General features: G+C 37.4%; 1 pseudogene; it reads right to left on the bottom strand.

The window, feature by feature from the left end:
- Positions 1-23,367: 23,367 nt before the first annotated feature.
- LOC127564502 (ubiquitin-conjugating enzyme E2 D1-like) lies at positions 23,368-24,568 on the bottom strand (annotated as a pseudogene).
- Positions 24,569-25,854: the final 1,286 nt, after the last annotated feature.

Raw genomic sequence — 25,854 nt, 5'->3', positions numbered from 1 at the left:
GAATCTAAACATTTACAAAGTTTATTACAAAGACTCATACAGTTAACTCCATATTGTATCCATAGATATGAATTCAGTGATTAATGAAAACTCTTAACTTTTATTGTTTAATCTAAATTCTACATCTTTCTACATCTTTATTTCACCACTTATTAGTGTCTTGTGTAGTTTGTCATTTGGACTCTGGAATTATGGTTGGTCATTATATTGGTCATATTTTTTAGTAAATAAAAATTATTTGTACTTAAAATGCTGCTGTTATTGTATTTTCCTGGTCCTTCTTTCTTCACTTTACATAAGTTTCTAATATTTGATATTCATGTATTTTCTTACTCTTTCTTTGACCTCTTTCACACATAGCTTTAAAAAGTATCACTGAGTGAAAGGTATGCATGATTTAAGGACTTGGGGTGTATTTCTGAAAGTGTTCTCCATAATGGCGGGACCCATTCACAATTTACAACTCAATCTACAGTACATTAGTATAACTGTTTCCAAAATATTTTCCCCTCCAAAGTTTTTTTCTTTTTATCTTTTTCCATCTACTGATTATGAGCTACAACCTCAGACTTATTCTAATGAGCATGTCCCTAATTACCAATAACTTAGATTGGATATTTTTTGATGGAAACATACTACTTTTATTATTATTTTGTTTTTCTTTTTATAAACATTCACATGACATTTTGATGTTTATGAAGCATTTTTACATTTTTTAAGGTTATATATAAATAGCCATTCTATTTTTTTTTGCAGAAGATGAGATCTTTTTATTTGAAAAAACAGAAAAAAAGGAAAATGGAAAAGAAATACAAAACAAAATAGAACATTGTCATGTATCTGACAGAACATCATCAGGGAGCACTCAGAATATATAACAACACATTTCCAGATCAAGAAAGTATATATATGTAGGAAAAATTATATCAATGAACTTTTTTTTTACTTCCTTGTAAATTGTTTCTTGGTTCTCTGATGTGTACCTTATTTAATTTATTCTTTTTTACCTCTTTCATTCATCCCATCTCCCCGAAACAAGCTACATTTAAGAAAATATATATTTATATATACATATAGAGATATATAGATACATTGTTACACTCACACCCACACCTACCCCACATACTTTTCTATCCTTGCTGCCTCTTTAATTAATTCTGTTCCATAACTTGCCTAGCTATCACTTAACCTCTCTCTGCCCAAGGATCCCTTCCTTGTCTTCTTCCCTCACCCTTTGCTTTCCTATGTGTCCATCCCTCCTTCCTTATTTCTTTATAGATTTTAGAGGATGCTATACCTTTCATGATATAAATGTAGTGTTGCCTATTGAATCCACTGCCAGTGTGAGTAGGTTTTGAGAATGATGAGCCCTCCTCTCACTTCTAATGCCTCTGTGTCTATTCTTCTTCTGCACTTCATTTGCATAACATGATTGTCATTTTTACCTTAACTCTGCTAATCTTTTGAGTTTCTCTGTTGTTACAAATCAACACACATATGAATATAAATACGCATCTATAAAAAAAATATAAATAATTTGTCCATGTTTAAACCATTTGTCTTAAAACTTTCAAGCTGGCTCTTATAAAATTTTCTGGTAATTTGGGGTTTGTTTGATAGAAAATCCTGAAAAATCTTCAAGTTTATTGAATGTCCATTTTTCTCATTCAGAATTATAGATTTTGTGTGTGTGTGTGTATGATGTTTTGGGCCTCAGATGTTTTATTTTATTTTTTTTTTAATTTTTAATAGCTTTTTATTTACAAGTTATATGCATGAATAATTTATAGCATTGACAATTGCCAAACCTTTTGTTCCAATTTTTCCCCTCCTTCCCCTCACCCCCTCCCCTAGATGGCAGGATGACCAATACATGTTAACTATATTATAGTATAAATTAAAGACAAAATAAGTATACATGTCCAAAACGTTATTTTACTGTAAAAAAAAGAATCAGACTCTGAAATATTGTACAATTAGCCTGTGAAGGAAATCAAAAATGCAGGCAGGCAAAAATATAGGGATTGGGAATTCAATGTAATGGTTCTTAGTCAGCTCCCAGAGTTCTTTCTCTGGGTGTAGCCGCTTCAGTTTGTGTGGAAAGGTGAAGAACTTAGAGATGAAGCACATATTGATCAGAGACTGTTAATTAAAATAGATCAGCGTATAGGCCCCAGTAACGTGATTTTAGATGAGACCTGGACTGCATTCCATTGTCCAAAGAAGGAATTAAGTGCCCAAAGTTGTATATCACCTTTTTCACTGCATTCCACTGACCAAATAGGGAGATAAAGGTTTATGTAACCAATCACAACCTATAGAGGGTGGGACTTTGGGGGTTTTTTGTTTGAAATGTATAAAAGTTGTAAGCATCTTCAAGTGAATGACTCTCCTCCTGTGGGTATCTTTGCTGTCCTTTTGGGCCCACAGGCCAGGACAGTCTGCTTCTTGAGATTCTAATAAATTCTTTCTGTACATCATTTGGAGTGACTCCTGAGTAGTCAGTTTGGGTAGGTGCAATTTCCACAGTTTTGAGGGCTCTCCGGGATTGGTGTCTTTTGGGGAGATGGGTGCGCACCTTGAGCAGAGGCGGGCGCCCATGTAGGAATTTTTCCAGTGGTCTCTGACTCAAGCGTGTGCATCCTCCCTCCCTATCAGACAACAGACCGAAGCAGGGGGACTCAGTGATGTACAGAAACTAATACTTTGGAAGAAAAGAACCTCCTGACTGGCTGGCACAGTTTAGAATCTGCACTGTGTGGCTCAGTAAGCTCTTGGAATAGTTTGGGAGTCTTATTGGCTGGGTTTTAGGGAACCCGAGGGAATAGCCCTCGCTAAATTTTGTTGAGTGCTGGACTGGGACAGGCCCCAGTGGTAAAGAACTGCTAAGGAAGGCTGCCGAGGAACTGCTAAGGAAGGCTGCCGAGAAACTGCTGAACTTAGTTTGGGGAACTAAGTAAGATGGGGAAATCACAGTCCAAAAATGAGTGTCAGGACCTTAGGAAATTCCAGTCCACAGCCCATTAGGAAGTCGACTTAAGGACTGGGAGGATCTTCCCAGATAAAAAGAAAAGGACAAAAGAAAGATAGTTAAATATTGCTGCTTTGTTTGGAGCGACCAAAATATTGTTGGGAGAACGATTTGGCCGAAATTTGGTTCCTCCAAGGATTGAGTATGTCAAAATTGAATTTGTATGTGAATGGTAAAGACCTTTTAACCCAGAGGAATCCATTTATGCTAATCTCTGGCTTTATGGGTCTGCTAAAGTCTTTTTGAACCAGCCCCAGAAACCAGTCAGAGAAAACAGAAAAAGAGCCCGAGGCTAAAGAAAAAATAGTAAAGGAAGAGAAGCAAGATTGGGACCCTTTATAAGCTCTGCCCCCTCCCCCAGGAGAGATACAGCCGGTTGAGGCCCAGTTCATGGCTGAAGCTCCCGGAGAGCAGATAAGAGAAGGACCATATTCTCCTATTTCCAGGAAATTGCACCAGGTGCAGAAGGATATTCAGAGCCTCCCCTTTAGGGAGGAGGCAGGATCGCTCCCAAGAAAGACACATAATTTAATTAGTTGCCATTTTATTTCCTGATTCATCCTTTCTACTTTCCCAGAAGAGGGAGGATGCTAAGGGGTGTGGAGATCCCAAGTGATTTCTAAAGCCCCAATCACATTCTGCAACACCTGGGCAGAAAAATGTGTTCTCTGATCCGAGTCTACCCTCTTCACTATTCCATATCTAGGAATAATTTGTTCTAATAAGACCTTACTCACTGTCAAGGCAGTTGCTCGGGCTGAGGGGGATGCCTCCACCCATGAGGTCAGATGGTCCACTATGACCAGCAAGTATTTGAGGCAACCCACTGGTGGCAGCTCAGTGAAGTCCACCTGGATGCTTTGGAATGGTCCGATTCCCGGAGGTCGTCCCCCTTTTGGGACCTGGCATTGAGCAGCCTTGTTAGTCCTTGGACAAACGAAACAGCCGTCCACCAGTTGTCAGGCCACAGTATATAGGCCAGAGGTAACATACCTTGTCAGCACAGCATCACACAGGTTTTGGACATCCCAGAGACTGCCCTGGTGCAGTTGTTGAAGGACCTGCCTCATATTTGCTTTGGTCAGTACCTCTCTTCCATCAGGTAAGAGCCATCGTCCTTCTGAGTTCCCAACTGCTCCGAGAGTCGAGGCCTTCTCTTTTTCCTTCGGGGTAAAGCTGGGAGAGGGTAGACTAGGGGGAAATACAGGTATCAAGGCCATCATATGAGAAATCTCCTGTTCTCCAGCTCCCTTGGCCTCCTCATCTGCTAATCTATTTCCCCTTGCCTCAAAAGAGCTTCCCATCTGATGTCCCTTTATATGTATTACTGCTACATTCCCAGTGGCCAGAATGTTTTCCAGTACCTCTCTAATTAGTGTATAATGGGTCGGTTCTTTACTTTTACTATTTACAAATCCTCTTCCCTCCCAAATCCTTCCAAATACATGCACCACACCCAAGCATATTTCAAATCAGTATATATATTTCCATCTTAGTCCCTCAATAACTTCAAGGCGTGATTTAAGGCATACAATTCACAAATTTGAGCTGACCAATGGGCAGATAGACTGCCTCTGGTAACAGTGGAAGTCCTCTATCTCCATCCACAATAGCAAACCCATTTTTCCTTTTCCCATCTATCACTCTAGAGGATCCATCTATAAACCAATTTACTCCCTCAATATTGGAATTCTTGTAAATCCTCTCTTACTTTTGTTTGAAAATCAATTAATTCTAAACAGTGTTCCTATCCAGGGGATGATTCCAGTCCAGGGGACAAAAAGGAAGCAGGATTAAGGTTATGATCTTGGGTGATTACTAGATCATCCTTTTCTAGTAGTATTGCCTCATATTTCAAGACTTTGGAATCTGTGAGCCATCTCTCAGCCCTCTGATTAATATAGTTCTTACTTGGTGTGGGACACTTACTATAACACTGCCTCCAAAGGTGAGCTTCCTACTCTCTTCTACCAAGAGTGGTAGCAGTTACTGCTTGTACACAGGTCAGCCATCCTTTGGCTACCGGATCTAATACTTTAGAAAGGAAAGCCACTGGTCAGGAGCAAAGGATCAGCAATGCAACATGGGCAGCTGATCCTATAAGCCTCTTTCCCTTCACCTAAAGTGAATTCCCCTTCATTTCATTTTCTCCGCGTATTTAATGGGGAATTGTTTGGGTGTCAAAAGTTCTCTTCCCATATAGCCCCCCCATGATCATGCAAAACATGAAAAACCCATCTGATGACAATATAGATCTTTGATAAGTAAGTCAGGGGCCTAGGATTGGGGTTCCAGAGATAGCCCTGCCTTCCATCAACACACAGTGTAAAAGGCTCTAGGCCTAAACCTTAGCCTAATCAGGGCATGAGATTCCCAGCTTTCTCAAAAGGCAAGGTGGGAGTGGCCCCAAGTACTTGGGCGAAGTAAACCTTTAGATAAAGAAACTCTAGCCCCAGAAAGTAAAAAGGTTAAAAGATTAATAGCAGCAACAAAGTCTGGCCACAAATTAAAATATCTATTTAAGGCAGTTTTACTTCAGGTAATTGTCCTTAAGTTTTAACCATTCCACTTTATGACCTATGTAGCAAATATAAGCTATGTAGCTTATACAGCTATCTTTCTTATCTAAGTAGATAGTTCACAGATCATTTGCCTTTAAAATACTCAAATACAAAACAATTCTAAATTGCATGTTGTGCATCCCGTTTCCACATAAAAAAAAACTTTTAAATCTTTCAGATTTAACATTAATACTCTCTTTATTCTAAAAAAAGAATTTTTGGAAATAACTCTATCAAATTATCAGATCAGATTAAAATTCTGCTCTAAATTTTTTTATCATCTTCCTTAAACAAGGAGACTATCATGCATGTAAATAAGCATTAAATAATTTGCTTTAGATAGATGGGATCTTAGTAGAAATAAATCACTTTCAGATAACTTACAGTTCCAACAAACTTCTTAGAGCAGCTATAGACTTGAAAAATAAAAATAAAAAATTCAGTTATTAACACCATATAAATGTAGGCTGTTCCTTTAAATAGTAGAAGCAATTGATATCCAAACCAGCAAGGTGTTGCAGCCACCATACTTAATGGGGAAGAGGGATTAGATCACCTGACAAGGTCCCTTTCCATGTGGCCACCCTTCCCTCACTCCACCACGCTTCCCAACCCAAACTACAGTTAACTTTTTTAGGGCGCCATTTCCCCAGGATCCAATCTGCCAGCTCAAAACAAGCCCCAACCTCATGGGATATATCTCCTTTTCCCATGGCAAATGGCAGATTCATTAGGTAATTGTGCCTTTTTCTTCACCATTTCTGGAGAGCCATTTTCCTCTCTTTTTCTCTCACACCATCTCTTCCTGTCCCATCTCTCTTCTTCCAAAGCTTATTTGCTTAAACTTTCTCTGACATATGTTAAACACTCCCAAACTAATACTAGAGGCTCCATTTAAACTATTAATTGCTTTTGCAAATCAATCTTTCTTGTCCTTCATCTTTAAGTCAAAGAAAAAAAAATTTTTTTTAAAACTTTAAACTTCAAGGTTCGCAAATAACTGAACCAAATTTCATAAAACTTATAATTGCCCAACAGAGATGACAAATTTTAAGGCATAACTCAGTTACAAATTGCCCAATACCTCTAGAAAACACACCACAAAGTAGGGAGATACAACCCCAACCTTCCCTAAGGTAAACTACCAGCATTTTGTTTTAATAACCTATATTTTAACTTAAAATCCCAAACACGGCTTTAAATTCCCAATAATATAAAACCACTTTCGCCATCATATTTAAAATAATGAAATTTCACCAAATAGCAGTTTCTTTCCCTTGGTCCCACGTGGCCCTACTGTGGTCAGGACACGTGGGAGGGAAAGGAAAGAAGCCACTGTCTTCACTCTCTCGATCCCACATACTTCCCCGATGTATAGGATGATTGTGCTTCCAACTGGGGTCTACTAACGGTATTTCTGGTTAGCTGAAACTATTCCTGCAGCTGGAGGGTTTCTCCTGTCCCACTCCTTCATAGCTGCACCTCTAATTAGTCCCCTCTCCAAAATAGACCTAAGTTCTCCTCCTGGCCCCAAGGGCCCTTGGAGGGGCTGATGGAATTAAATCCTTTCCTTCTCTTTCAGGTACAAATTCAGTCTTTGGCACCCCAGTCTTCAATAGTGCCTTCACCATTATCTTTGTCACCCCAGACAAAACAACAATACCTAATCATCTTTTTCTTTTTCCTTATATATTTTGGCAGTTCATTCCAATTACTTAATTTATCTTCCAAGGGACTATCTACCGGTATTTTTTGATCATTTTTCTCATTTCTCTCCACGAGGGGCTGCCTGGGATTGGACCACACCCATTGAATTTGGGTGGAATCTAAATTCCTAAACACCCAAACACGCCAATTGTTGCCAATTGACTCCAGAAACCCTAGAAGGCCTAGCCAAGCCTGTCCTGTCCAGAGACCCAGAGTTTAAGACTCCAGGCCTCACAGGGTCCTGTCCAGAGACCCCTCCAAAGTTTAAGACTCAAGGGTCTCACAGGGGGCTTACCTCTGGGTTGTTGCACAACAAATTGCTTGACTGATCTGTCCTCCACCGACCAGTCGGGATTTTTACCTTTTACCACAGAGTTTCTCTCATTTTGCTTTGTTCTGAGTTTCTCCAGTTTGGACCCACTTTACCTTGGGGAGTAAGGAGAAGCCCTGGACACTGGCAGGCTGCCTAAATCATGGCAGGGCGCCACCCTGCTAGCACCCCAAGGGTTCACCTACTTACCACAAATAATGTAATCCCGGATGAGCCCCCAAAACTGTGTGGGTCAGAAACCATTTAATAAAAAAAGACTGGAGAGATCTCTAGAAGCAAAGCAAAGTTTATTATACGTTCTCGAGAGAATCAGGCTTCCCACCCATCAAGCAGACAATTGAAGGGAGGAAGCACGTCAATGCTTTTAATCCCTGATGCAAATTCCCCTCCTACCACTGACCCTCATCCTTATTGGCTGAGGATCTTACATTCTAAATGCGGGAACTACCCAAGAAATTGAACTTGACCAATAATACATAGTCGCCCATATTTGGTTGAAATAGGGAGGATAATAAGAAGGGGATTTAAGTATGCCCTTAGGGGGATAACAGGGAGGAGACTTTAAGTCTGTCCTTAGGAGAGTAACAGGGAGGAGACATTTTAAGTATGCCCTTACTTAATGCTTAAAGTCCTTCAGGCCTACTCAAACTTTGAAATAGATGAAGCCTTACTCGATTTTCACAACTGTCTTGAAAGATCTTACCTTATCTCATTCAAAGCTACTAAGGTTTATGTAAGGAGAGATGAGGACCGGGCTAAGGAAAAAGAGGCAGAGAAGGGAATGGGAAAAGTACAGGAATAAGAGAGAAAGAGAGAGAAATGAGTTCATGATTCAGCAGATCCATAACTCAGATGCTGCTAAAAAGGAATATAAGGGACTCAGGAGGGGCTGGGAGTCTGAAAGAAACAATAAAGGAAAGGGTGCATTGAGGAATCCAAATTTAGAATGTTGGACATGGAAAACAAGAAAACATATTGGGTAATTTATTAACATTGTAAGTTATGCTTTATGGAGTTTTTCTAGCTATTCACTATATTGTGAATCTTAAAAGTTCTGAAGGGAACTGGAAAGAAGAATGCAGGAGATTCATGAAGGATTGATTTGTAGGAGCAAATTGAGAGCCTGAATGATATCAAGAAGGAATCAGTTGGAAAATGAAAGGAAATAAACTGATTGCCTAAATCTTGAGAAGGATTCCCAAGTAGGAAATTAAGTAGAGAAACAGGAGGGAATCCTTTGTCCAGGAGTGCAGGAGTGGAGGAAGGGTGGCCACATGGAATTCCCTCCTCTCTTCCCCATGGACCAAAGGTGGTCCAGGCACTTTCTGTAATGGCTTGGTTAATTGATTGAATATTTGTTTCTTTGAAACATAATGGTTTTCTTATTTAAGAAATATGATTATAAATGCAATCTATAGTTTGAAAGGGTTATTTCAAAAAGTTTAATTGATGTTTTTAAGAACTTTTCAGATTCTTTTATGTGAAAATAGGAAGTTTTAATTAACTGTATTGATGCCAATTATTTAAAGGGACTCCAAGGATAATAGTTTTTTGCCTTTGTCCTTTTGAAAAAAGTTTTTTGTTATGGGCAATATGTAGTTTGGGATTTTTCTGTGTATTGGGTATTTTAAAAGCAAAATGATTGGTATAATATTCAATTTATGAAACATCTACTTGGGTATGTAAGAAGTGTGAACATTCTGGGATAAATTTCTTACTGTTAAAAGTCTTACAGTATGTAAAATAATTCTCTTGTGGCAAGAAGGAAAAAGAGTGACCTTGTCCAAATCACTATCAATTTGTTAAATTATTTAGGACCACAGGGACTGAGAATTTCTTAAGGCCAATTGCAATTTGTGAAATGTGAGGTAAAACATTTAGGTCATTGTATAAGTGAAGGAAAAAAGAAATTAGATCTTGTAAATTACTTGGGGGAAAGAATGGAAACAGTAAAGGTAAGGGATTGACACACAGGGCATTGGTCACTGAAATTTTGACTAATCTTATGTCACCTAAGAACATTGCAGTGATTCATGTGCAGGGGCACCAAAGAGGAGATTCATTTCAGACAAGAGGCAACTGCTTTGCAAATGAGGAGGCGAAATGGTCTGGAAGAGAGGAATCTGTAAGAAGGAGGAAATGATGGTACTAATTCTGGCATTTCTGCCTCCAATACCTCCACCTTCCCTTACCCCAGAAGAGAAGCAGGAAATCCAAAGCCTTGGCTCTCAGGAGGATAAAGAGGGGCACTGGCTCCTCCCTGATGGCAGAGAGGTACTGACCACAGCAGGTATGAAACATGTACTTCAATATTTACATCAGGGCAGTCATTGGGGTGTCCGAAGCCTGTGTGAGGCACTAAGTTTGTGGCACCGGTTTGTACACAATAGCAGGCAATTGGCCAGCGGGTATTCTGTTTGTCAAAGGATGAATAGGGTGGCCCAATGAGAAGCCCAAAAAGGAGGAAGGCCCCCTGGTATCAGGCCTTTCCAAAGCATTCAGGTGGACTTTACCGAGCTGCCATCAGTGGGGCGTCTCAAATACCTGTTGGTCGTAGTGGACCATCTGATCTCATGGGAGGAGGCCTTCCTCCTTGCCTAGGCAACTGCCTCAGCAGTCATAAAAGTACTCCTTGAACAGATATCATTCCGAGGTATGGGTTGGTGGAGCAGGTAGATTCAGACCAAGGCACCTGTTTCACAGCTAAGATCCTCTTATCTGTGGCCCAAGCTCTAGAAATATCATAGTACTTACATATCCCATGACCTCTGCTCTCATCAGGTAAAGTGGAAAGGATGGATAAGGAAATTAAACAACAACTGACTAAATTGGCATTAGAGACACAATTGCTCTGGACCAAGTGCCTTCCCCTTGCCTTATTAAGAATAGAACAAAATCCCAAAGGGATGTGGGATTATCACCTTATGAATTATTGTATGGTCACCTTATCCAAAAGGGATTCAAAATTCTTCCTTGGATCCAATATTTGAGACCAAGGATTTGTTTTTAAAGAAATATGTTCTGTCTTTATTGTAACATCTGAAAACTTCACAACTAAAAGGGTTTATTGCTCAGACTCCTCCCTTGGGATACACAGTGCATAAGTTCTAGTTTGGAGACTAGGTCCTGGTTTGGACGTGGAAGGAAGACAAGCTGACCCTGAGCTGAGAAGGACTGTTCCAGATCCTGTTGACTTCAGATACAGCAATATGCACCAAACAAAAAGGTTGGACACATCACACTTGAGTCAAAGGTCCTGTGGATGCGCCAAAGAAGTGGGCAGTAGAGACTGATCTAGGAACATTGAAAGTGCGACTGAAATTATAGGAAACCTAGCAAAGACTGATGAATTGTGCATGTAAAATCTTTTTGACTTGTCTCATTTGGGAAACTCTCTTGGGACTTTTCTTGTTGGTACTAGATATTACATTTTGTTGAACTGTATTGTTAGGAATTAGGGATATTAGATACTATTAGGAAGAATGGGGTGTGAACCAAACCCAAAGGGTTGGAGACTGTGGCTTGTATATGCATGTGTAATTTTATGTGGGTACATCTTTTGTACTGGTACCTCAAGAGCAGTGGGATATGAAAATACCTTTCAAACCCTGATCCAAACAATAGCCACTAGCTTTAGATTAACTGACTGTTGGATATGTGGGGGACCTGATCAACTTACACAGTGGCCCTGGGTTCCTGTTCCCCCGTCCCTGGCCTGAATCTTGAGCAACAGGTTAGTAATACACAATGGAACAGGTTTCTGGTCAGCAGAAGAAAAGCATCACTGGACTCTGACCAGTATGGTTTTAGGGAGATATTGCCTGAATCAGTCTGGTACAGGGCCATGGATGGGAGAAAGTGAATGTATATGGACATTTACTCGCAGGCCAGAGAAGAGAGCAGTAGGTATGTGAATAGATGGAACCAAACCAGTATAACTTGTTATGACGGATCAGTGGTTCTCTGTATCCAACGTTCTAATAGTAGTGAGGGGTGTGCGAGGAAAATGCCACCTGCCTGTTTAATCCCTGACCTGGAGGGACCCCAAATATGGACATGTATAACCTTGAATAGCATAGCAGCGGCTTCAACTTACACTTCGATGGAATGGAAGTGGGAGAATAGAGAAGGCACTGTTAGGAAAATGTTTAATAATTTCTGGAGTCGTCAGGATCTAACTGGGGAAAATGGTCGTACCTGCCAATGGGTAGTTGAAAGTCATCTTTGGAGATGACAGTCCCTGGGATGTCAGGTATTTTCCATCTTCAAGTGAACCTGTTATATTTTGGTATGAAGATTATCCTGCCCTGCAGGGGCATTATTGGATCTGTGGTGAAAAGACTTATACCCATTTACCCAAAAACTGGTCCGGGGTTTGTTATATAGATATAATTAGACCTAAATTTTTCTTTCTCCCATCAACTGTTGACAGGCTATTGGGGATATGGTTATACGAAGATTTGGAAAGGGAAACATGAAGTGCAGATCTCTCCCTAACCCTTACTGATACATCTTTGACCCAGACAAATGATGCCAATGGGTGGGGAGATGCCTGGGGAGAATTATGAAAGAGTACAGACCAGCAACATGGGCCCAGGATGGTAGCTGGGGGCACTGAACACCGATATATGTGTTAAATCGGTTGATTAGGCTACAGGCAGTCCTAGAGGTAATAACCAACCAAACCGCTCAAGCTTTAGACTTACTGGCTGATCAGGCAACTCAGCCAAGGGAAGCAGTGTTACAACATCGGCTAGTCCTAGACTATTTGCTAGCAGAGGAAGGAGGGGTCTGTGGGAAACTGAATTTGTCTACCTGCTGTATGCAGATTGATGATAATGGACAAATTGTTAAGGAAATCACGAAGAACATCCGTAAGATTGCACATGTACCCATGAAGGTTTGGAAATCTCCCTTTGGTACTGGCTGGTGGTCATGGCTCGGTGGAAGCTGATGGAAACAACTGTTGGGTTATGGGTTAATAGGTATAAGTAGAATCATCCTGTTGCCATTATGTTTACCCTGTATGATTACATTGGTAACAAAAATAGTTTGGAGGTCACTGTCAAGAATCTTACAGAGGATGCCATTAAAATGATGATTTTACAAAAGGAGGGATGGGAGGTGGTAGCAGGGGATGATCCTGATGAAGCGATTAACAAGCAATGTGTAGAAATGTTAATCGAATTTGACCACAATGTTAGTTCTTCATGAGGAAATATATATACATATATATTTATGAATAACAGGGGGGATTGTGTGGAAAGGTGAAGAACTTACAGATGAAGCACATGTTGATCAGAGACTGTTAATTAAAGTAGATCAGGCCTAAGCCCCAGTCATGTGATTTTAGATGAGACCTGGACTGCATTCCATTGTCCAAAGAAGGAATTGAGTGGCCAAAGCTGTCTATCACCTCTTCACTGCATTTCACTGACCAAATAGGGAGATAAAGGTTTATGTAACCAATCACAACCTATAGAGGGTGGGACTTTGGGGGTTCTTTGTTTGAAATGTATAAAAGTTGTAAGCATCTTCAAGTGAATGACTCTCCTCCTGTGGGTATCTTTGCTGTCCTTTTGGGCCCACAGGCCAGGACGGTCCGTTTCTCGAGATTCTAATAAATTCTTTCTGTATATCATTTGGAGTGACTCCTGAGTAGTCAGTTTGGGTAGGTGCAATTGCCCCAAACAAGTTCATTACTGCTCCATTGGAACTGATTTGATTCATCTCATTGCTGAAGATGGTCAGGTCCATCAGAATTGATCGTCATATAGTATTGTTGTTGAAGTATATAATGATCTTCTGGTCCTGCTCATTTCACTCAGCATCAGTTCGTGTAAGTCTCTCCAGGACTTTCTGAAACCATCCTATTGGTCATTTCTTACTGAACAATAATATTCCATAATATTCATATACCTCAATTTATTCAGCCATTCTCCAACTGATGGGCATCTACTCAGTTTCCAATTTCTGGCCACTACAAAGAGGGCTGCCACAAACATTCTTGCACAAACAGGTCCCTTTCCCTTCTTTAAGATCTCTTTGGGATATAAGCCCAGTAGTAACACTGCTGGATCAAAGGGTATGCACAGTTTGATCGAGTTCAATTATTCTTATATTTTCTCTTCATCTGTTCTCAAGATCTATCAATTTTCTTATAAGATATATTACACTGTGTTCTATTTTCTCATTCTTTATAATCTGTTTTGTTTTTTCTTGGTCTCTCATAGCTTCTCTGGCTTCCCCTTGCCTAACTTTTTTTATATAAGTTTCTTGGTTTTTTTGGATAGTTTTAATATTTTTTCTTTAGTTTTTTCTCAATATGTCTCATTTTATTTTTGAATTCTCTTTTGAGTTCTTCTATAAATTCTCTTTGCGCAGGGAGTCATTTCATATTACTCTTTGGGATAGAAGCTTTTTATTAAAATGTCCTCCTCTGAAGATGAATTCCAGTCTTCCTTGTCTCCATATGTTTCATTAGTAGGGTTCTTTCATCTCTATCCATTTTTTTCCAAATAAGAGAGATTACTGTAAGCATCTTTAATCATAAATTGGGGGAATGGTACCTCAAGCTTCCTTTCAGCTCTCCACTCTGACCAGGAACCCCCTAATCAAGAACTCTATCTTCCTTCAAATACCCACAGACCACAGTGCCTCTGCCCAGCTGCTTCTGCACTCTCTTAGTGTTGCTTCCTTTTCACACAGAGCCATGTCCAGTAATATAGCTGGGCCTTTAGTCCATGTAGCCTAAGGGATCCTGGTTGGATGTTTCTGGAAAGCTAGCCTAGAGTTGTTTGCATTTCAGAGAGGTTAATCCCCAGCCTAGGGCCTTTTTTCAGATCTTCTCAGGTTGTATCAGGAAGACCCCAGTTCTGTCCTAAATTCTTTTTGATTTTTCACAATTATTTGTTTGCCTAGAGGAACAAATTTGTTCTATTTGTGGGGGAAATCAGGAGAGCTTGAAAATTATCTAACTACTCCAACATCTTCCCAGAATTCTCCCTCATATACATTAATTTTATTTATTTTTCTTTCTTCATTAAAGCTTTTTATTTACAAAACATATGCATGGGTAATTTTTCAATACTGACCCTTGCAAAATCTTGTGTTCCAGCTTTTCCCCTTTTTCCCCCATCTCCTCTCCTAGATGGCAATATATGTTAAATATGTCCAATACATATTAAATATGTTAAAGTATATGTTAAATCCAATATATGTATACATATTTATATAGTTATCTTGCTGCACAAGAAAAATTGGATCTAGAAAGAAAGGAAAAAACCTAAGAAGGAAAACAAAAATGCAAGCAAACAATTACAGAAAGAGTGGAAATGCTATGTTGTGCTCATTTCCCATAGTTTTTTCTCTGGATGTAGCTGATTCTCTTCATTATTGAACAATTGGAACTGGTTTGAATCATCTCATTGTTGAAGAGAGCCACATCCATCAGAGTTGATCATCATAGACTCTTGTTGTTGCCATGTATAATGATCTCCTGTTTCTGCTCATTTCACTTAGCATCATTGCATGTAAGTCTTTCCATGCCTCTCTGAAATCATTCTGCTGGTCATTTTTTACAGAACAATAATATTCCAAAATATTCCTATACCACAACTTATTCAGCCATTTTCCAATTGATGAGCATCCATTCAATTTCCAGTTTCTAGCCATTACAAAAAGGGTTGCCATGAATATTTTTGCACATGTGAGCACCTTTTGTATACATTCATTTTAAAGAAATTTCTATCTGCATCATGTTGGAAGAGAAAAATTAGGATAAAGGGGAAAAACTATAAGATAAAAACAAACAGAAGATAGAAAAAAAAGGTGAAAACAATATGCATTTAAACTTTATAATTCTCTTTCTAGATGCGAATGAAATTTTCCATCCCAAATTTATTGAGATTACCTTGGATTCCTGAATTATTGAGAAAAGAACCAAGTCTATCATAGTTGATCATCACCTAATCCTTTTTTGCTGTGTACATTGATTTTCTGGTTTTCATTGTTTCACTCAGCATCAATTCATGTAAATATTTCCAGACTTAAAAAAAAAATCAGGCTATTCAGCACTTTTTATAGACTAATATATCATCATTTTCATATACCATATTCAGTCATTCCCCAATTAATATACATCTACTTATTTTTCCAATTCTTTATCACCACAGAAAGAGCTACTACAAATATACATATTTTTTAAAATCTTGGTATTTCTCATTCTTTTATGATTTCTTTGGGATACAAACTAAGTAGTGCTATTGCTAGATCAAAAGGAACACACAACTTGATACTCTTTTGGACATAGTTCCAAATTATTCTTTAGAATGGTGGGATCAGATCACATTCCATCAGTGCATTATTGTACTTATTTTCTCACATCCTCTCCAATATTTATCATTATATTTTCCTGTAATTTTAGCCAATCAGATAAGAATGAAAAAGTCCCTCAGGGTTGTTTTAATTTGCATTTCTCCATTCAATATTTTAGAAAATTTTCCTGTAAATCTATATTTGGTTTTAATTTCTTCATCTGCCAATTGGCTATTCATATCCTTTGACCACTGATCAATAGGGGAATGGCTTGAATTCTTATTATTTGAGTCAATTCTCTATATTTTTAGAATTGAGGCCTTTATTAAAAACACTGGATGTAAAAATTGTTTCCCAGATTTCTGCTTCCTTTCTAATCTTGGCTGCATTAGTTCTGGTTGCATAAATACCTTTTAATTTAATGAAATCAAAATTATCCATTTTGCATTTTATAATGTTCTTTGTTTTGTTTAGTCATAAATTTTCCCTCCTCCAAACATATGATCAGTAAATTATCCCTTGCTCTCCTGATTTGCTTATATTATCACTATCAACCCATTTTGATGTGTATACAATTTTGGTATAGGATGTGAGATCTATGCTGAGTTTTTTGACATATTCTTATCCAATGTTCTCAGCAATTTTTTGACAAAGTTCTTATCCCAGAAGCTAGACTCTGGGTTTTATCAAATAGTGGATTACTATAGTCATTTACTGTGTCTTTGTGTACCTAATCTATTCTATTATTCTGTCACTGTTTTTCTTAGCCAGTACTGAATGGTTTTTATGACTACCAGTTTATAAGAAGATTTTTGATCTGCTACTAGTAGACCACCCTTTGCATTTTTTTCCATTAATTCCCTTGATATTCTTGAATTTTCTCTTCTTGATCAATTTTGTTTTTATTTTTTATAGTCCTTTTTGGGTAATTTGATTTATATGGTCGTGAATAAGTAGATTAATTTGGGTAGAATTGTCATTTTTATTATATTTACTTGGCCTACCTAGAAAGTACTGATATTTTTTCCAATGGTTTAGACCTGACTTTATTTGTGTGAGAAGAGTTTGGTATTGTGTTCATATTGTTTCTGGGTTTGTTTGGGCAGGTAGAAACCCAAGAATTTTTATTTTGTCTAAAATTATTTTAAGTGGAATTTCTCTTTCTATCTTTTGCTACTTTTTTTTTTTTTTTGCAACATCAGAAATGTTGCTATTTTATTGGGGGTTTATTTTATATCCTTCAACTTTGCCAAAGTTGATAATTGTTTCAAATAGTTTTTTGGGTGATTCTCTAAGTATACTATCATATCATCTGTAAAGAGTGATAGTTTTCTTTCCTTATTGCCTTTTCTAATTCATTCTATTTTGTTTTTTTTTCTTATTGCTAGAGCCAGTATTTCTAATACATACTGAATAATTGTGATGAATTATATCTTCACCACTGATTATAGTGCTTATGCACTATGTATGTATAATTCTTGGTGATGGTTGTAAATAGATCCTGTTTATCATTTTAAGGAAAATTCCATTTAGTCATATGTTGTCTAGTGTTTTTAATAAGAAAGAGTGCTGTATTTCATCAAAAGACTTTTCAATATCTATTGAGATTATCATATGATTTCTGTTAGCTTTCTTATTGATATAATCAATTATGGCAATAATTTTCTTTATATTCAACCAGCCCTACATCGCCAGTGTATTGTCTTGTTGATTAATGGTTGTAGTCTTTTTGGTAATATTTTAATTAAAATTTTTACATCAATGCTCATTAGAGAGTTCAGTCTATACTTTTTCTTTCTTTCTCTGTTTTGGCGGCTTCTGTTTTATGTATCAGTATCATATTTGTGTCATAAAAGGAAGGTGGCAGGACTCTTTCTTTGTCTATCTTTCCACTAATTTATACAGCACTGAAATAGTTTTGTAACTGTTTAGTAGAATTGATTTGTAAATCCATATGGCCCTAGAGATTTTTTTTTTTCCCTTACACGGTTTTCTGATTGAATTTTCAGTATATTTATCTAAAATAGAATTATTTAATATTTTATTTCTTCTGTTAATCTGAGTACTTAATATTTTTGTGAATATTCAAACATCAAACAGATTTTCAGAATTCTTTATTTACAGATGGACACAATAGATCCTAATTATTGCTTTAATTTCCTCTTCATTAATGGTAAGTTCACCCTTTTCTTTTTTATGATAGTAAATTGTCTTCTTTTCTTTTACTAATTGAATAAACCAAAGTTTATCAATTTTGCTGCATTTTTTCATAAACCAATCCTTAGTTTTATTAATTAGTTCAATAGTTTTCTTCAGTTCAATTTTATTCATCTTTCCTTTGATTTTCAGAATGCTTCTCTTTATTTTATTCATGTTGTTGAGGTGTGGGAATGGGGGAGAGATCTCCTCTGCTTGGAGATGCAGATCCATTGCAAAAGAATTCACAAACCTGAAATCTGTGGCAAAAAAAAAAGGATTTTTATTGTTCATTAAGAAGGAGGCCCACTAAGAAGGGGGCAAAATTCCTAATAAGGAATTTGGCAAAGGTGTATTAACAGACCCCAGTTTTATGGGTAAAATGTTGGCCTGGAGCTAGAAGCTGTTTGGGCTAATCAATAAAGAACCATCAGACAAAGATCTCCAATTGAATAAAATCATTTTGAAGGCTTTTTCCAGAGTCTGGGAATTCCCTGAAGGGGATCTGGACCACCCCCAAAAGATCTCAGTTTCAATGTAGTGTGTTTTAACCAAGATCTCCAATTGAATGAAGCCACTTAACTTGGAAAGGGCTTGTCTGGGAAAATATGATAAGCTATAATTTAGAAATGAGGCCTCCCAGGAAAGAGCCTGAGCCCCCGAGTCTCCCTTCTTTTACAGATTAAAGGGGACAGTTTCAATGTTCACCCCCATCAATGTGAGCATTTAGAGATATAAATTGTCCCCTAGGAATCGCTTCAGCTACAACCCATATGTTTTGATATATTATTAATGTCATCCTTTTGGATGAAATTGTTGTTTCTATGATTTGTTGTTTGAACAACAAATTAGGATTATTCTTTAGGATTATATTATTTAATTTGTAATTATTTTTAGTGTATCTTTCTCTGGCTTTTTTTAATGTAATTTTTATTGCATTTGATATGAAAAGGATGCATTTACTATTTCTGCCTTTCTTCATTTGATTGTGAAATTTTTATGCCCCAGAACATTTTAACAAGAAGTGGCTTCCCTTTTATTTCTTTTAATTAGGTCTTTTAAACTTTTTCCTTTGTTTGAGATCTTAATTGCTACTCCTGCTATTTTTTTGTTGTCATTGCTACTCCTGCTTTTTTGTTGTTGTTGTTGTCATTTGCTTCTGCTGAAGCATAATATATTTTGTTCCAGCTTTTTACCCTTACTCTATATGTATCTTTTACTTTCAAATGTATTTTTTGTAGACAACATATGGTTTTTAATCTACTATGCTATCCTTTTACATTTTATTATAGTTCATACTAACTATGTTCTCAACTATTATTCCAGCTGTGTATTTCTTTCCATCCTAGGTTCTCCCATGTATATACAAGTTTTCTCTTTCCATCTTATCCATCCTTAGTTGTATTTTGTCTCTGACCAACTCCTCCTTCAACCTGTTCTCTTTTCTATCATTCTTCTTCTCTTCTCTTTCTCATTTCTGCTAATGTTTCTGACTCTCCTATCCAGCCTCTCCCTTTTCTTCCCCTTTTATCCTCTTACTTCTTTATAAGTTATGTTACATTTATATACCTAATTGAGTGTGTACATTATTCCCTCTTTGAGCCAAAACTGATGGGATTAAGCTTCATACGCTGGTCATCCTTCTCTTTTCTTCTATTGTAATGGATTTTTTGTGCTTCTTTTCTGTGATATGATTTACTCCATTTTACCTTCCCATTTTCTCTTCCAAGTACACTCCTTTTCAATGTCTTTTTTTTTTTTTAACATCACCACATTAGAGTCAATTTATATTCTAACTGCCCCAATAAAAGATCAGTTCTCAAGAGCTACAAGTATTATTTCCCCTTGTATAGATATCAATAGTTTAACTTTTAAATAAGTTATTTTTCAGGGAGGCCAGATTGAAGGAAGTGGTGGTCAGAAACAAAACACCGATGAGGAAGGAAAGGGGGAAAGAAGAAAGAATTCCTTTTATTTCTATTTCTTTTCTTATTGCTAGAGCTAACATTTCTAATACAATATTGAGTAATAATAGTTGTAATAAATGACACTTTTGTTTTATTCCTAATCTAATTGAGAATGTATACAGCTTCTCCCTATTACAAATAATGCCTGTTGGTTTTACATAAATGCTGCTTATCATTTTAAGGAAAAGTCCATTTATTTATACTCACTACTGTTTTTAATAGAAATGAGTAGTGTATTTTGTCAAAAGCTTTTTCTGTATCTGTTAAGATCATATGATTTCTGCTAGCTTTCTTAATCAATATGATATTAATCATATTGATATAGTCAATTATGGCAATAATTTTCTTATATTGAACTAGCCCTGCATAGCCAGTATAATTCACATTTGGTCATATGTGTTGATTATTGGTTGAAATTTTTTTGGCAATATTTTAGTTAAAATAGATCAGTCTATACTTCTTCTCTGTTTTGGCTTCTCCTGGTTTAAGTGTCAGCACCATATTTGAGTTATTAAAAAGAATCTGGCAGGATTCTTTGTCTCTCTCTCTCTACTACTTTATATAGCACTGAAATAGTTTTATAAATGTTTTATAGAATTGATTTGTAAATCTATCTGGCCCTAGAGATTTTTTTTCTTCATGAAGTTTTTTGATCAATATATTTTTCTAAAATGGAATTATTTAATATTTTATTTATTCTATTAAATTTGGTCACTTAATATTTTTGTAAATGTTCAACCATTTTAGCTAGATTGTCAGATTTCTTGATTCACAGATGGACTCATCTATTTTATTGAAGTTCCATCTTTGAGCCTGAAAAACAATGCCGAGTCTCACTGGAGAGATGATTCTTTGTTGAAATCCAAGGTCCTTTTTTATTTTTTTTTTTTACAGTACCTCATTATTTTCATTTAATGTTTTCTTTGTATGCCTGAAGGGCAAATAATTTTTTTAATGTGAATATGAATAAGTAAATACATGTACAATTTGTAATCATTGGCTCTATTTAACATATGTACTTATATAATAATCATACACTTTTTCATATTTCTAGTCAATCATATGTTTTTTATGCTTCTAGTCAATCACATAAGATACAAAATATAACAGTAATTGATCTCTTTGCTATAATTTATAATAAATGATTATCTTTGTCTCCTAAAAAGGTTTTTAAAATATTTATTAATATTTACCTTTTTAAGCAGCATTTTTTACAATTGCTGTGGTTATCTGCTTTCTAGGGTTTTCAGCTCCAGATTTATCGATTCACTAGGGATTAAGGGGGCAAGTTGAATTGAATTGAAAGAGGGTTGGGTATATGAAATATGATTGACAGGTGCAGGGAACTTTCAGAAAGGAAATGATGCAAAATGGGCAACTGTTGTGTGTCAGAAAGTTGCTGGGGAATACTCAAGAATTGGCTGACTGCTTGGGGTTACATCAATTATGTCACAAACAGGAAACTTGAACCCAGTTTATCTCCCAGACACACTCCCTGTGCACTAATTTCAAAGCCCTTCTCTTCTCTCCTCCTTAGGTTCTGTTAGCACTAAGGCAGCTTTTCTTTTATTTTAGCCCTAATTCTGTGATAAGCATGCCCAATTTCCTTTTCCTTCTTGTGTAGGCGCAGCACCGGCGCGGCACAGGTTGAGAAAAGACAGAAGCCTCCTCCCCGGGGAGCGAGAACCCTGCAGACTTTCCCGTCGCCACCTCCAAACACTGGTCAGTGCGGTGAGTCGGGGAGCTCTCACGACTTTCCCTCCCTTCCGAGGGAGGCTACGTGCCCCTGCCCTGTTAGTGCAGCCCGTGAGCCAGCCGGAGGATGCCGCTTCTCCAGTCCGGGATTAGGAATCAGTCTGGAGGAGTGGGAGGTGCGGGGAGGTGCGGAGGCGGCGTCCCGAATCTCTCCGGGCCTCGGCTTCCCTCTCCGTAAAACCACGGTGGCATCTCGTAAGATTTCTTGCTCTCTAAATCCGCGATCTCTTTCTGAGAAGACCAGAGTGACGCTTATAAGCATCACTGCCTGGGCTGTGGGAGGCTCCTTAATTTAGTGATCACCACCCCCATCTCCAATCACTGCTGGTGAGAGCCGGACTGTGAGGTTTTACTGACCTTCCCCCAGGACCCTACTATTCATCTGCCTCCTCTCTGCCCTACGGCTTCCTCCAAGGTCTCCATCAGAATCTTATCCCTAGGGCTTGGGGGAGATGCCTTAGCTCCCCGAACAGTTACAAAGTGTCTTGCAGCTGGTGTGTAGCGTTGTTGCTTTCTGCTTATGCCCCTCCCCCCTCCTCAGACTGGGACCTCCTTGGGGCTGTGGATTGAATTGCCTTCCTTTATTTGCACCAGATTTAGCTCCATCCCTTGGCATGTAATAGATACCTGAATGCTTCAGGATTTGATTCGATAAGGAATTCTCTTTTTTTTTTTTTAAAGTAGAAAAAGCATTTTATTTATATGGGAAAAGCTACAGTAAGATCTGTAAAAGGTCCGTGAGACTATTATATTGCCGTACGTATGAAAAAAAAATAATAATAATAAAATGTGAATAGCAACAAATAAAAGTTACACATCTTCCTACTTAGCAGTGCAATTAGTTCACATTGCAATAAAATCAGTATGCAACAAAACCAGAACAAGTGTTTCTCCATAATAAGCATACTGCGAATTAGTGTAAAACACTGTTAGGTTTTTGAAATCTGCAATCAGTCTATGGAATATCCTAAGCAAGAGGAGGCAAAGTATTCATTCGTTTCATTACTAGCAGTTGTACTTTGTCAATACTGTGCACAGGAAGAAAACGTCTACATGGCAAATAAAATATATTTAGTTTATACTGTTAAAAAAATATACAAATCATATCTTGAGCTAACAAAAAAAAAGGAAATCTGAATACAAATTTATAAAACTGACATCTTAGACAAATACATTCAGTATCTCATGTAAAAACATCTAGTATCAGCAAAAATTAATTTAATTACTTTACATCTGCACTGTGGATTTTGTAAACTGAAGATGCAGATGTCCAAGTATCATAAAAACCATAATAAATGTCTTTTGCAAAGCATACAAAAGAACAAATACTCTCATCACAGTCTTAAGGTTATTTTTGGAAGTTTGTTTTGTCTTGCTCCAGAAACACATTTCAAATGGGTAAAAATCAAAGAGTTTCAGGGTACACTGGAACTTTGGTTCTTCTAATATTGGAAAAAATCTAGAATTTACAGTACTGTGGGATATGGGAAAAAAGCATTCAATTTACATTGAATATTTCTGAGTCTATTCTCTGGCATGTCTGTTATATTTTCCGTTATGTAATTTATGTATTTGTGCAATATCTGGTACTAAGGGGTCATCCGATTTGGATCACAAAGTAGAGAACCTTTGGACACCAAAACTTTTGATATAGTCAGAGCAAGTGACCACTGTGACCTCAGGGTGTCAAGACATACTTCCATTATTATTCATGTTTGGGTGGTAGTTTTTTTTTTTTTTTTTTTTTTTTTTTTTTTTTTTTTTTTTGCTGTGAAAGCAATCTTTGGTGGCTTAAAAGGATAGATTGTATCCTGTCAGGATATGCACTGTCAGGAAGTCCCATAATAGTTGCTTGCCAGTGGAACCAGTCATCTCCCACAAGTCCTGCGGAGCACTGAGCAGGAGACTCAGGATGCAGATCACTTAATTCCTTGTGGATCCGCTTCAGCGCCATGGGTCAGGAGGTGGAGTGGCGGGGAAGGAAGGGGTTCGGTTCTTCCTGCCTCAGACAGCAGTCAGGCTGAGGAACAAGGGCAGCGTGCCGTGTGCAAGCGCCGAGCGTGAGTGTGTGAGAAGCGCGCGCGCACACACCGCTTCCCCCCAACTCGGTGAACCGCAGTTGGTTCCTTCTCCTCCTGAAAGACAGGGACTTCCCCGGGACTCCTGATAAGGAATCTTCTTAACGTCTTTTCTTAGTAGGGATCATCCTACTTCAAAATGTAACTACTTCTGGGGACAACGTTTGGAGAGAGGCAACAGGTGGGAGTGTAAAAAGTGCTGAAGTTAAGAAGAATCCTGTAAATTGTTGCCCTGAGCTTCAGTTATTCCATCAGTAAAATCGGTGTACTAATAGTTCCTGATAGGGTTATTGTGAAGAACAAAATAAAATAAAATAACTTGCTGTTGTAAACATATGAATTTATATTTTGTGGTTACTATTTTTTGTGGGTTATTGTTTATTCAGAGTGTTTTCTTATTTGGGGTTTTCTTGGCCCTGAAACTAGAGTGGTTTGTCATTTTCTTTTCCAGCTTATTTTACAGATGAGAAACTGAGGCAAACAGGGTTAAGTGAATTGTTCAGCTTTACACAGCTAGTAGGTGTCAGGCCAGGTTTTAACTTCCTGACTCCAGGCTTGACACACTATCCATCTGAATTGTTGGCATCCTAAACTCCTCATCTGTACAAATGTAGTAGAGGATAGGACAATAGAAAATGGTAATATCTAGCCCCATTTCCACTTGATTGTGATTAAACCAGGTCTCTATGTTATAAAAGCTTTTTGTTTTATGTGTTTAGAGTTTGAGTATTTGTGGTGGCGGTATCTATTAAAAACATATTTTATGAATAATATTTGGGACATGGTAGGCAAAGTTTGGTCTGTGATGATTCCTGTTCCAGTGTTTATATTGGTGGAGTTCTCTAGGACATTTGGAGTTCCATATATTATGGATATTTATTGTCTGTTAATCCATAAAAGATGGTGGATTTCTAATCTAATTATAGCTAGCTGGTCATGTGTTGTTAGGTATTCTGTGGGTGCTAAATTTTTACAGCAAATAATGTATTTCACTGTTTGTCCCATTTTTTTTGCAAAATTTACCTTGATCACTAAATCGAAACTAAATTAGTTACACCCAAAGAACGAACACTAGGAAACGAATGTGAACTATCTGTATTTTTGTTTTTCTTCCTGAGTTATTTACACCTTCTGAATCCAATTCTCCCTATGCAACAAGAGAACTGTTCGGTTCTGCAAACATATATTGTATCTAGGATATACTGCAACATATCCAACATATAAAGGACTGCTTGCCATCTAGGGGAGGGGGTGGAGGGAGGGAGGGGAAAAAAAATCGGAAAAAAAACGAGTGCAAGGGATAATGTTGTCAATATAAAGTAATCATTAAATAAAAAAAAAAAAAAGAAACTAAATTAGTGTTGCTGCTAGAGTTCTCATTGTTAAGAAATTTTTCCTTAACAAGTTAAGCTTTTTTGCAATTCTATTGCTCATAGTTTTTCCTTTTGGAGTTCAGGACAATGTCCAATTGATCTCTCTCTCTCTCTCTTTTTTTAAATCACTGTGATATTTTCAGATCTACAGTAGAAAGAAATTTAGATTTAGAAAAAAAAATTCTCTCTCGTTTAGTACAACATCCTCATTTCACATTTGAGAAATTAAGACCCAAGTAGGTTAAATGACAATCAGGATGAAACAGATGTATGGTAAAATCAAGATTTTAACCCAGGTCCTATAATTTGAAATATAGCATTTCTTTACTGTACCTAATTACTTCTAATTCTAGCTGAGCTCTTAATTTTGTTTTAATAAATTTTACCCACTTTGCTGTTTTGGGGTGTGTGTATGTGTGTTTGTGTGAAGGTTCCCAGCATATCATGGAACTTCACCTCTTCAGGGATGAACGTTAAGAAATCAAATTTTATATCCATTGTTATGTTTATTGTGGATATGAACATATTGTTGTAGATCC

Source organism: Antechinus flavipes, chromosome 5 (assembly GCF_016432865.1).
Source record: "Antechinus flavipes isolate AdamAnt ecotype Samford, QLD, Australia chromosome 5, AdamAnt_v2, whole genome shotgun sequence".
Classification (NCBI taxonomy): Eukaryota; Metazoa; Chordata; class Mammalia; order Dasyuromorphia; family Dasyuridae; genus Antechinus; species Antechinus flavipes.
This window is presented reverse-complemented; position numbering and strand designations above follow the sequence as displayed.